This window comes from Hetaerina americana, unplaced genomic scaffold (genome assembly GCF_022747635.1).
Source record: "Hetaerina americana unplaced genomic scaffold, ioHetAmer1.1.p SCAF_6, whole genome shotgun sequence".
NCBI lineage: Eukaryota > Metazoa > Arthropoda > Insecta > Odonata > Calopterygidae > Hetaerina > Hetaerina americana.
In genome coordinates, this window is record NW_027287205.1 from 10,048,835 (window position 1) to 10,060,967 (window position 12,133).

The following is a 12,133-nucleotide window of genomic DNA, read 5'->3' on the forward strand; positions in this document are numbered from 1 at the left end:
GATTCCAAGAATTAATGGCAAAATTCTATAAAAAAAGTACTTTTCGTTGCTGACCTCATACCTCCGTCTCCCTGCCTCCATGAATCTCATATTTGATTGAGTACGATATTATTGGTCAATTATGGAGTACGGGGTTATTGTCTCAATGTATGCGCGTACATGGCCTCTATTTCTAATGTCCATACTCGTTATTAATTTGTAAAATGACTAATGATTATTAGCTGTTGAACCCATTTCAAGCATAAGAAGATCAATTGAAATTAAACTAAGCCAACTCACCTTTCACCCGAAAACATGCACACGTACTTTCGGTAGAAACGAGATAAACGTCATTCAATGGCTCAGTATTTTATCTAATATTAACTTCATAATGAAAATAAATAAATTGGTGAATTCCATTTAAGCGAACGCTAACTTTAAATTGTTGTTTTGGGTTGTTCTTTATTTATGCAGCAAGTGAGGATCTCACATTTGAAAATATTATTGAAATTTGAGTGTTGGTGTGTCCACAAAATTAAAAAGCTGAGGAAGGGAAAATAGCAAACATTTGGCTTGTTATTGGTTGAAGAGACGCGTTTAAGTTTAAGCTCTCCAAAATAGGTTCAGGTCCACGTGGGGTTTATGAAGCTCTGAATAGGGCCCTTTTGGGCCATTTGTCAACCAAACACAACAAAAGAAGACGTATAGGTCGCGGCAGACCGGATTACCAAATGTTAATTAAAAATTTTGCGCCCAAAGCTTCCACTCGTAGAGCCTTTCAGTGATGGGTAGGAGGGGGCTTGAATTAGTTTAATCCTGAGAGAATTTAAATTTATAATTTCCTCCGGTGATTGTACAGGCGTTAAAAATGCATTTCGTCCGAATTCGCAACGCATGAAATGTAACCAACTCGTTTAAATCTAAATCGGAGGTGCGGAGTTGAAAACACCCTGCTGGGAGCCGAGTCCATTTACATTTAAAACGCACGCTTCGTAAATTCTACGATAAATAGCGATTTTAGAATGTTTTTATTCAACCTTGATCGGCATGCATATTCATGTTTTATTTAAAAATAAAAGGACTTCTATCAATCACAAAAATCCTGCACATCCCATAGTTATTTAGTCGACATAATGGTCTTTGTAGTCGGGCGGAAATCTTGATTTTTCACGACTGTTTACCGCCCGCATATCTATACTCCCGGATAAATATCTACGGATACCGCTTATTTCTTAATCGGCCGGAAAATGAACAATTAAGCTTCATACTTTGCGGTGGAAAAAAAAACATTCCTCTTCCCACGATCGGGAGCGTATATGTCGCCAAACGGCGTGCGATCACTTTTTCGTGCCAAACACGACACCCAATGTATTCCGCCTGTACATATACGCACTCTATCCACGCTCCCTCCCCACAGACCTTCCGACCGCATCCTCCTCCAAAAGGACACGCGTACCCCCAGAGTCTCGACCCCCTCATACCCTTCCTCCCCCTTCCGAAAGCTTCGGCAGTGCGTCATGAGATGGGCACTGTCATTGACAGCGACCCCAAACAACAGATGGTAGTCTGCTGGAGTTAGTTTCTCCATTAGGGCGGGGTGAAGGGGGAACAGAGTTAGGGGAAAGGAGGGGAGGGGATAGGGTCAATGGAGGGGGGTGGGACTCTACTCTCTTCAAGTGTATAAGGCCTCCTTCCATCCCTTTCCCTCTCCACTCTGGGCTCTCACCATTTAATCCCCGAAAACATCCACACTCTCCCTCTCTCTCTCTCTCTCTCTCTTTCTCCCCCCCTGCCAATTCCATTCGCTCCTAAAACTCCGCTGCAAATTCCCACCCGTCTAACCCTCCCGATTCGGCTACCGACCCACTCTCCCCTCCGCTACTCCCCCGTCAGCCCCGCAGGACCCCGGGCCCGCGTCAACCTCCCCCCCATCCTAGTCCTCCCCCTTCGAAAAAAGCCGGCCTCTCTCCTCCCCTCCCTTCCCCCCCTCCCCCGCCCGACCCGAGGACCCCTTCCGAAGGCTCCTTAAATCATCCCCCGACCCCCTTCTTCACTCCCGCCCAAACGTATTCGGACCCACCGCGCCGCTCCATCCGCTGCAATCCCCTCCTCAACTGAAAAGGGAATCGTCATCATCTTCCACTCCCTTCCAATTTCCTCAAACCACTCACCATTCTCGCATCTCTCCGATGAAGAAAATGAATGAATGCGGGTGGAGGACCCATCAAATGTTGGGAGACTGGGATTCGCTTTGATGGGTTGGCTGTAATTAACGTCTATGGGGGAATAGAGGGCTGATTAATACTCTACCATGAAATTATTTATTAGGGATTGATAGATCTCCTTTTTTCCGTAATCCTAACTTATTGTTCCTACCAATCTGTTTGGTGTAGTCAATACCTCCGTGTTATAAGGATTAGATTTTCAGATTTTCACGGATCAGTCATATGGTGTGTGGTGTTGGCATCGTATCTCAAAACATTCATCACTGGAATAAATGATTTTCTAAATAATTGGATCCAAACATAAGTTTCCATCTATTCGTAAAGGGTTCATTAATTATTTTTACATATATCTAAATCTTACCATTCGATCAAAATATTTTTCCCCACGCTTGCAGATTGAAATTTAATTAATTTGCTGTAATTAGCAACTTATTTGAAAAACCGCATCGCTTAATTTGATTAGAAAGAAAGTTGGCATGCGTGCAGCTTATTTCGTCAGTCTCAAATCCACCAACGCTGAATACGAGGTTAGTTTGGCGAACTGATTATTTATTTGCTTACTCGAGCAAATGTCGTAAGCCGAATGTCGATCTACTTCGGGGGAGGATATCACGTCGCGACAATTTGACGTGAAAAGGTAATTAAGGTGCATGTTGACGTTTGCCTATCAAATTCCTGATGACAGACGTTTATCAGGCCTTTAAATGCATACGATGATTTGATTGGATTGATTGAAAGTGGGCAGTATTTGTTCTATCGTATATTTTATGTCGGGGGATAAGAGAAATAGGGTGGTCAGTAAAGAGAACAGGTATGAAAGGTGTGCGATGAGCAACAGAAACACTGCATTTATCGTCGTCATTTATTCTCTCTTATGCCTGCGGTTTATTTCCCAAATTAACGTGACGAGCGTTTCGATATTTCGACTACGCTGTTTAGCTGACGGATGACACGGCAATCAATAAATCAAACTAGGTTAATTAAGTCTAAGCTAAACGATGGTAGTAGTTTTAAATTGACATCCGTTATCTGCTTGAAGAAGACTTGAAACAAATCAATCACCAAAAGCATTAATTCGAAAAATATACCCTAGACCCAAAGTATTTGGGCAATATTTAGATTTTCAAGTTAATTGCGCTTTACATGTGACCGTTAGGGTATTGAGTAATGTTTCTTTTTTACATCTATATTGCATTTTGGATGTTTAAGAATTGCATTTAAAGTAAAACTTTGTTTTCAGGTGCGTTTTAAAAATCATTATTAGTGTTCATTGAATTTATTCATGATGATATCTGGTGCACAACAACAGACATGACCTACATAATCAGTGTTTATTATATTTTATAAGAGTTTATAGCATAAGCTTATTGATTATTTCCCTGATTAAAACTTTAGTCTATTATGTCTAGCTTAATGGCAATTATATTAACATTTGCCCATGCGTTTCTGTGTATGATTACCCGAACACTCTTTCGCCGACTTTCGGCGTATTCGGGTCTCAGGTTTCTAGTTAACTTAGTCTATTTTCTGATGATACCGAGATGAAGAGGAAAATCTCCAGTCATGAAGATAGAATGTCATTGGCTAACGACTTAAAAGCCGTTCAAAAGTGGTGCGTGATATGGGATCAAGAATTTAATTTGAATATATAGTATGTGTTCGGATAAATTTATGGAGGAAAAGGATTTCACCAGAAAACAATAATCTATTGAGGGAATCAACATCACACACGTGGAATTGGTAAAATACATACTTGGGTTTAACGTTAACTACGGATATGTTCTGGGGAAAACACATTCGTGAAATTTGCGGAATAGCAAATAAAAAGTTAGGATTTATAAAAAGAAAAATTTGGAATTGTAATGAAAGAGTCAAGGAGCTTTGTTATTACACGTTAGTTAGGCCCCACTTAAAGTATGTAAGTGTATGGTATCTGAAAGTACATGGGATTCCCATGAAGTAGTCTTCATTTTGGAACTAGATCAAGTGCAACGTAGGGTCACTAGATTTGTGAAAAGTCGTTATGAAAAAGGTAGCAGTGTCACGACACTATTGGAAGAATTAAGATGGGAGCCACTATTTTACCGTAGGCTTACAGATTAAATTTAATACATAAATATTTGGCAGGTTGGTTATCTGAGAATGTTAATGACATATTACAAGCCCCGACTAACTATTGTAGATCAGAACACCAACGTACAATCAAAAAGATTTGCTTTGAATGGATAGATTCAAACTTTCATTTTTCCTTGTAACATTAGAAATCAAAGTAGATATGACAGTAATCGCATAGGGCATAATTAAAATGGTTAGTACATGTATTTGTCATAATCCTGATTTTTATTCTTTTTATTATATCGACCTTTCTTTTCAACAGTTCCACAGCATGCGATGTGAATATACGTACCTTTATGTGGAATAGTGTTTCGTGTAACTACTTTCTTTCGTGTGATTAATATTTTTCGAGCGTATAATCAAAGTAATATGTGTGTGGAAGTAACATGATTGCAACTTTGCATGCATGACTGGTGACCTAACACCCCCGCTACTCACCCTTGCAACGGCTTACGGGGTATTGCGAGGATGTGCATAGATAGATGTAGCTATACTGTTTAGATGTAGATTCGAGGGAATCCAGATGGAAGAATTCGAGGCAAGTACATGAGGAAGCATCGATAATGATTACCGCCGATCCTTGAAGGAATTATCCCAGGAGGACAAACGACCTTGGAGGGAAGCAAGTGGGTAGTGTGGAGGATCTCTCGATCTGGGAATAATGGTTGCCCCTGGGGTTTTAAGTATCAAGGGCTGTGTGTATTTCGGGGAGGAAGATTAAAGCACTCGGATGGCGTCCCGGGGAGAGTGAAACAAGGACAGCACACACTTGTAAATGGCCCATTACAAACATGGTGTCAGTGGCCTGTCAGCGTCCAGAGCCTCGTCACAGATTAGGGTCAAGCGTCAATTTGTGCGAAGCTTAAGAGCCCCTACGTAATCTCAAGTCACAAAGGTGGCAAGTGGAAACGAAGAGACTAGCCTAAAAGCGACGCGCCAAACGACAGCCAAACAACGATAAACAAGGGAAAGGTGTCAGTTTCGCCATGAATACAAGCGTTTTGTTTGAAATACATAACCTATTCTTGAGTCTAAGAGGCGAATATGTCAACTCCTTCCTGTTACTACACACTAGGATTTACTACTCAAGTTTCTAGGTTCGAGTCCAAGCTAGTGCCATTGTGCGGTGGTCAGGATGATTACTGGTGATCACATTTATGAAAGCCAAGATTATCTCTTTGGACGCCGAGTGAACGTCGTCAAATGTTATCCCCTCTGTCCTGTACCGCAGCCAACCCGAAGATTGATTTTGCTCTGAGGAGGGTATAGTCCACCATTAACCGCAGGAGTCTGAAATCTCACAGCAGTTTGAGAAATGGCAGTCTCTTTCCGCTTGTTTTCACCTGTGGTTACACCAAAACGATCCGATTTTGACTCCGCACTTTTCACCTGCCACGGGGAGGGACAGGGCTGTAGCCACGCTTTCAAAAATATCAGTTTACGTACACATTTTGTTAAATAGCCCACCCAAAAAACTCCCGCCCACAGAAACAAAGTCATGCCCGCACACATCATTTTGTTGTGAGCAACATTAATAAATTTCTGAGCTTGGGTGAACTTCAGAGTTTTCAATAGTTGACACGGGGGTTCGAACCTCGTCCTTCTCCGAGATTTAATCTCGCAAGGCTCTCACGGACATGGAATACGTAGTCTGCCCAATAAATACGCGAACTGGTTCAATCTGGCGGCCATGACGCGAACTTGGGCCCCTCCCACTGGCGGCGCTAGTTGCCTTAGATCCAATGAGCTCTCTGTGCTTGGCGGATCGTCGAGCTGTGCGTATGGTGCCAGTTATGTTAGTTTATGCTGTCCTTGTTTTTAGTGTTTGTCGAAAATGGAAATTGACGGAATTACGGAGTAACGAATCAACATTAGGTTTTTGGTAAAGTGCCGTAAAAGTTATTAAGAAGTAACTCAAATGTTGACAGCTGTTTACGGTAATAATGCTCTGAAGAATGCACCCGTTTTCAAGTGGATTAAGCGCTTTAAAGTTGGCCGACAAGAGGCCACGGATGATGCAAGGCCGGGACGACCTTCAACCACCTGTGTTGACGACAACATTGATTGTGTGCGGTCCCTTGTCCTTACCGATCGTCGAAAAACTAGCCGAATGATAGCTGATGAACTTAATTTTGGAAAATCATCAGTGGGCACTTTTTTAATAGAACATGATGGATAGATCCTTCACCATGACATTGCACCTGCTCATCCAGCATTGATTGTTCGCCAGTTTCAGGCGAAAAAATTCATTCACCATCCTTGATCATCCTCCTTATTCGCCAGATATCGCCCCCTGCAACTTTTTCCTACTCCAAAAATGCAAAAAATGTGATGAGGGGACATCATGACACACTGGGAAATGTGGACACAATTAAGCAAGAAACGACGAAAAAACTAAAAAGCCTAACTGCCGAGGACTTACAAGGGCGTTTTCATAAGTGTAAAATAAGAAGGAATAAAGAATGGAAATTACTTTGAAGGGGAAAAAATCGATGTAGACTAAATTTTGCAAAAAAATATTTTTATGGTTTCAGTTCCGTATTTATTGGACAGACCTCGTATTTTAATTAAGTTCACATACACTTACATTAGCATGAAACTTCTTGTGAAACGAATGTGCTCGAAACTCCTATGTCATGTTACCATCCCTTGTCAAAACACAGTCTCGTCAGATTTCATTATTTGATGTATTTGAGTTTGCAATTATTATATTGAGCTTACCCGAAACAGTTGAGGACATCGTGTCAAATATTTTTCATTCATTAACGATACCATATAGGTGCACTTGCGACGGAAGTTGACCACAAATAAAAACAAGAATGAAATAATTTTTTTTATTTATCCCTCCCGCCGCATGAATAAGAGTTATTATATGTGTTCATTATTTTTATTCAATGACTGAAATAGGAAAAAATGATTTTTATTGCAATACAAAATTTATTTTATATTTTTCAGAAAATTTTACAGCAGGCATTGAGAAACGTGGGTCGTAATATTTTAAAAATTAATTCATTATAAAAGTGCAATTTTTTTAAAATCTTTTTCATAGGATCATACGTTAATTGAAAGATATATTTATTTACTTGATGATAGATGGTGACAGGTGTTCGTGTTTTAAAAAATCCCGATGAAATATTTGATTTTGGCTTTCAGGTGTATTTTAATCCTTCTGTGCGGTTACGTCTTTGTTAAAAATTAACTGCTCGATGCTGAAACAAAAAGTGTTTATTAAAATAATAAATTTCTCTGTAAAATGACAAAAAACATTCTTTTTACTCCTGATAGCCCGCATATTAAATGTATAGTCCACAGGTGTTATTATTGATACGTTGAGTTATTCGTGTGGAATGCGAACAACTCTATTTCTCCTTTTCATTGCAATAAACTATTTTTTTATTGTCATCAGGCTCCGAAGTGTTCTAGGCTACGGAAAGGCTTAGCAGTTTTTTTAAGAGGTGATTTTTCGGATGTTCACTTTCTCTTTATTATAGAAATATTATTTGAGATTACTTGATAACACATGGAAGTATTTTCCGTTGTCACGTACCTCATTGTACTTTCATAAATCCTAATTTCTTTCATTCCTCCTTTATGCAATTGCTATGAAAGTACATATTTCAATTGTTAGAGCGCACGTAGAAGATACTGCAACTGCATTAATTCCGTAAGAGATGAGTTTGATTCCAGGATTATATCGTGTTGAATGAATAAGGCTAGATTGCAAGAAAATGGTGTTACGCTGATCCGGTCAAAACTTATAGTGATGTCATTGAATTTTCAATATTTAAAGTATTTTTGCCCTCGGACAGTGAAATACTCTGAATACATAAAACTATAATGCATAAGAAGGTGTTTGTCGAAATTATTTTTAAAGTTGAAATTATTTAACTTTTTCTCTAATTCAGTATGTATTTTTATATTTTATTTTTGTAAAATTAGGGTGCTATAAGTCTGATGCCAAGGCTTATCTCCACACCATAGTGGTGGCTTTAAGGGTATCATGTAGATGTAAATCAATGCATTTTCCCTCTAACTCTTACCTAAAATATACGATAACCAGGGAAACATGAGGAAAGAGCGGGAAATATCTTATGAAGATCCTTCACGATCTCCTTGGTAGTATTAGCCTAGGTTCACACAGCACATCTCTTATTAATTCTTTTTCAAAATCTCCTTTGCCTGCCTCTCGGGCCAAATTGATTTAATCTTTCGTCGGATGAGCGCTCGACGTCGTGAGGCAATACCTGCCCACCCCCACTCCCTTCGCACACTGCCCGTCTGCCCTCGACCCCTGAGAGGCGCTCGGCCCTGCACTCCTCCGTGACCCCTGGCGTGACCTTCTTGACGCAGTAACTAGGCCTCCATCCCATCCCTAATAATCATCCCCAGGCAACCCTCGAAACCGTCCACGTAGTCGCGGCGAAGGTTTGGTCCACCCCCCTGTCGACCGCCTCTTCCCGCACCATCCACTACGCATCCAACCTCCCTGTACCCCCCCCCCCCTTCGCCCTTCATCCATCTCCACGACCAAATATCGACCCATTCAATTACGCTGTAGATCAATTCGGGCTGAGATGAAGTGCCACCTGTGAAATTATGCACCTCCTCAGTTTATTGCCTCCGCGTCTGTCGCCTGGAGTGACTGCGTAGTGGCGACCCTTACGATAATCATCGGGAGGGAGTTAGACGGGGAGTCCGAGCGTGCTTGTCTCCATTCCGTCGTGGACCAAATAGTCATCTTCAGGACATTTATTCTATTTGTTGTGTATCGACCAAGATAAGCCGTTGAAAAATTCAGTAACTACACGTACCATTTGCTATGGTTCTAAACCACGTAATAATAATGAAATGCTCTTTGGATCACAATAAACTCCAAATACTTGGAACCTTATTTCAGTATTCTCATTCATTTTCTTTTTCTAACTTGCTTACCAGAAATTCTATATATATCAAAACTCTAGCCGTCCATCATTAACCAACATGCTTCGCATCCATTGCTTTCCATTTTTTAAATGTTTGTTGAATGTCTTCCAAAAACTCTTTCCCATCGCCCACCATAATCTGAAGCGTCAACAGTTGTCGTTTCCCATGCTTACAATCTGTGGAATTTTCAAATGTATGGAAATTGTATTTACTCCGACTCTATGTGGATACTAAAATACTTGTTGACAGGCTTTTCTTCACTGTGTACTACCAGTACCTTTTATGATGATTACTCGAGTAGTTAGTTATTTTTGATTTTGTATTTAGCAGAAAAAAATGGATAAATTTTGTGTATTATCACATTATTATCACAGTTCATAGCTGCATGATTCATATTATTTGTAGAAGATGGCATCTAAGTGAATCTTCCATTGAGTGAACACAAAGTTTTGACATTTTTTAAAATTGTTTTTTCCCTAGTCAGAGATATGGACTGGGATCCCTGCTCAAATTTCTGCGAAAATTTTGATTCAGCCTATCTATCTCGGATTTCTTATCCTTTGTGAATTTCTAAGGATTTCAAAGATGTCTCGATCCTGGTGAATGACCTTTCCATTGTGTAGGAAAATGGAAGCAATGAAAAGTTTCCTGTTTTCATTAACATTTTCCTGGATATACTTTATCTAGACTCACAGCCGCACGGATTTATTTGGTTTAATGATAAGCAAACCGTACTCAGTAATGAACTTATGGGGGAGAAAGTTCATGCACTCTAACTGCATTGATTTAGAATGGTAGAGTCTGGATATAAACTAGCGGGCCAAGTAAAATACATGGACGGTCATGCGGGTAAAATGCACTGTGATTGGGTACAACATTCGTAAAACATAAGAGCATGAGGAGATCTTGGAAGGTGCAAGAAAGAAACCTCAAATAATCAAACAATCGTGGGGAAATATTCGTAGCAGAAAGGTTTTTTTATGTAGGGCCCATCTTGAATAACCGTTGGCTGTCTGGAATCCTACTCAGGATATAATTTCGAAATTAAACAGAATGCAAAAAAAGTGTTGCATTTTTATAGAATAGCCTTGATTGTGACGAAACTGGAAGTAATAAAATACGTGTAGGACTAAAAAATTCAGAAAAGGTAAAACGCTAATACATAAAGGCCTCTCATTGCTTCAGAATACTGAAAGGAAAAGGAATATTGACGACAAAACTAAACGATGCAAGGAATTCTTTTCACTTTTCCATAATTCGTGAAAGTAGACGAAGTTCAGTGAATAAAGCATTATACTATCGTCCATAGGACCCAGATTCGACTCCCGGGCACACTTCTGGGCACCCCCTTCCTTTCGCACGATCTGTGTACTTTTTTGGGTACCAGATATTCCTGGGAAACCATAACCAGCACAGGGAGAGAATCTCGCGTTCCCACCCTGATGTGTGAATTTCACACGCCGTATAGGGCTTAGTACTAGTGAACTCTACCAACATCTACGGATCCGACCTTCGGGTTGATGGCTATGTTTAATCCGTGGCACTTTTCGAAAAAAATACTGTATGAAGCAATAATAATTACTATTTAAATTAATCACGACTGATTTGAACTTTTCTAGGACATGTGACGTGGGAGACGTAATTAATAAAAGATATGCAAGATGTGACTTTGATGTTGAGAAGATGCGATAGTAATGAGGTATCATAGATGGCAATTGTAAAAGAAACCCCCGACTAGCAAGAATGTTTTGTTTGTAAATTTCACGTAGTCGTAATACATCTTAACAAGCTGAGCTATATCCTAACTCATTTAACCAGCTTTAAGACTTCAGACATACTTGTACATTAATAAATACTGATAAATTGTAGCTGCGTGCCACGTACGTGGCTTTGCTTTTGAGTTCATAGTTATTCGGTGGCATTACTGTCTGTTGCTAACCTACATCTCCATCCTCACAATACCCCGCAAGCTGCCGCAAGAGCGAGTGGCGGAGGGTGTTAGGTAACCACCCGTTAATTATAATAAAACCACATGCAAAACCAAATCATGTTACCTCTACACAAATATTAGTTTGCTCATACTCTCGACAAACCTTAATTACATGGAAGAAAGTACAGTATATATAATTATTCCCACTAAGTTGTCCCTGTAAAAGTAAGTTGTATATTTATTCAGGCTTAAATCATCCATGTGAAGTTTGGAGTCTCTCTAGCCTTTCGACTTTCCAATCATCATTTAGCGTCTATCACAAATAGATATTGAAGAATTTGGCTGTCATTTCTTCAATTTTTCTTTTCAAGCGTAGAGTAGGCCTAATCCATTGCATATCTACTGTAAAAATTTAAATTACTCTTAAACTAATTAAAAAGAACCAGGCCATGGTTGCTCTTGTGTAAATATACGTGGCCAATGAAGACACATTGGTGCTTGACCAATTCTTATATTTTTCATGTGCATCGTCATTTTCCGTTTTACCCCCGTACTTAATTCATACTTCCGAAGCTTATGTTTATAATATCAATTATCATAACAAGGTTGTATGTGCCAATGTATAAAATATCGAAGAATATATAAATACATATTTTTACGACGAACATCAATAAAATATCAATATACAGGGTTGGTCCGGAAAATAAGTGTACTGAGCTCAGGAAAAAAAAATTATTACACTTTTACATATCTTAAGCTAATATTCCTCAAAATAGGACCCTTGTGAGTCGATACACTTGTTCCAGCGGCGCTCCCATTCCTGGAACGCTCCCGCGAAGGCATCATCGGGAACCTCTCGAAGACTCTTCGTCGACCTCTTCTCTGCCATCCACGAACATCTTGTGCCACCGAAAGATCATGTTTCTGGACATGGCTGACTCCCCGTAAGCCTGGTTAATCA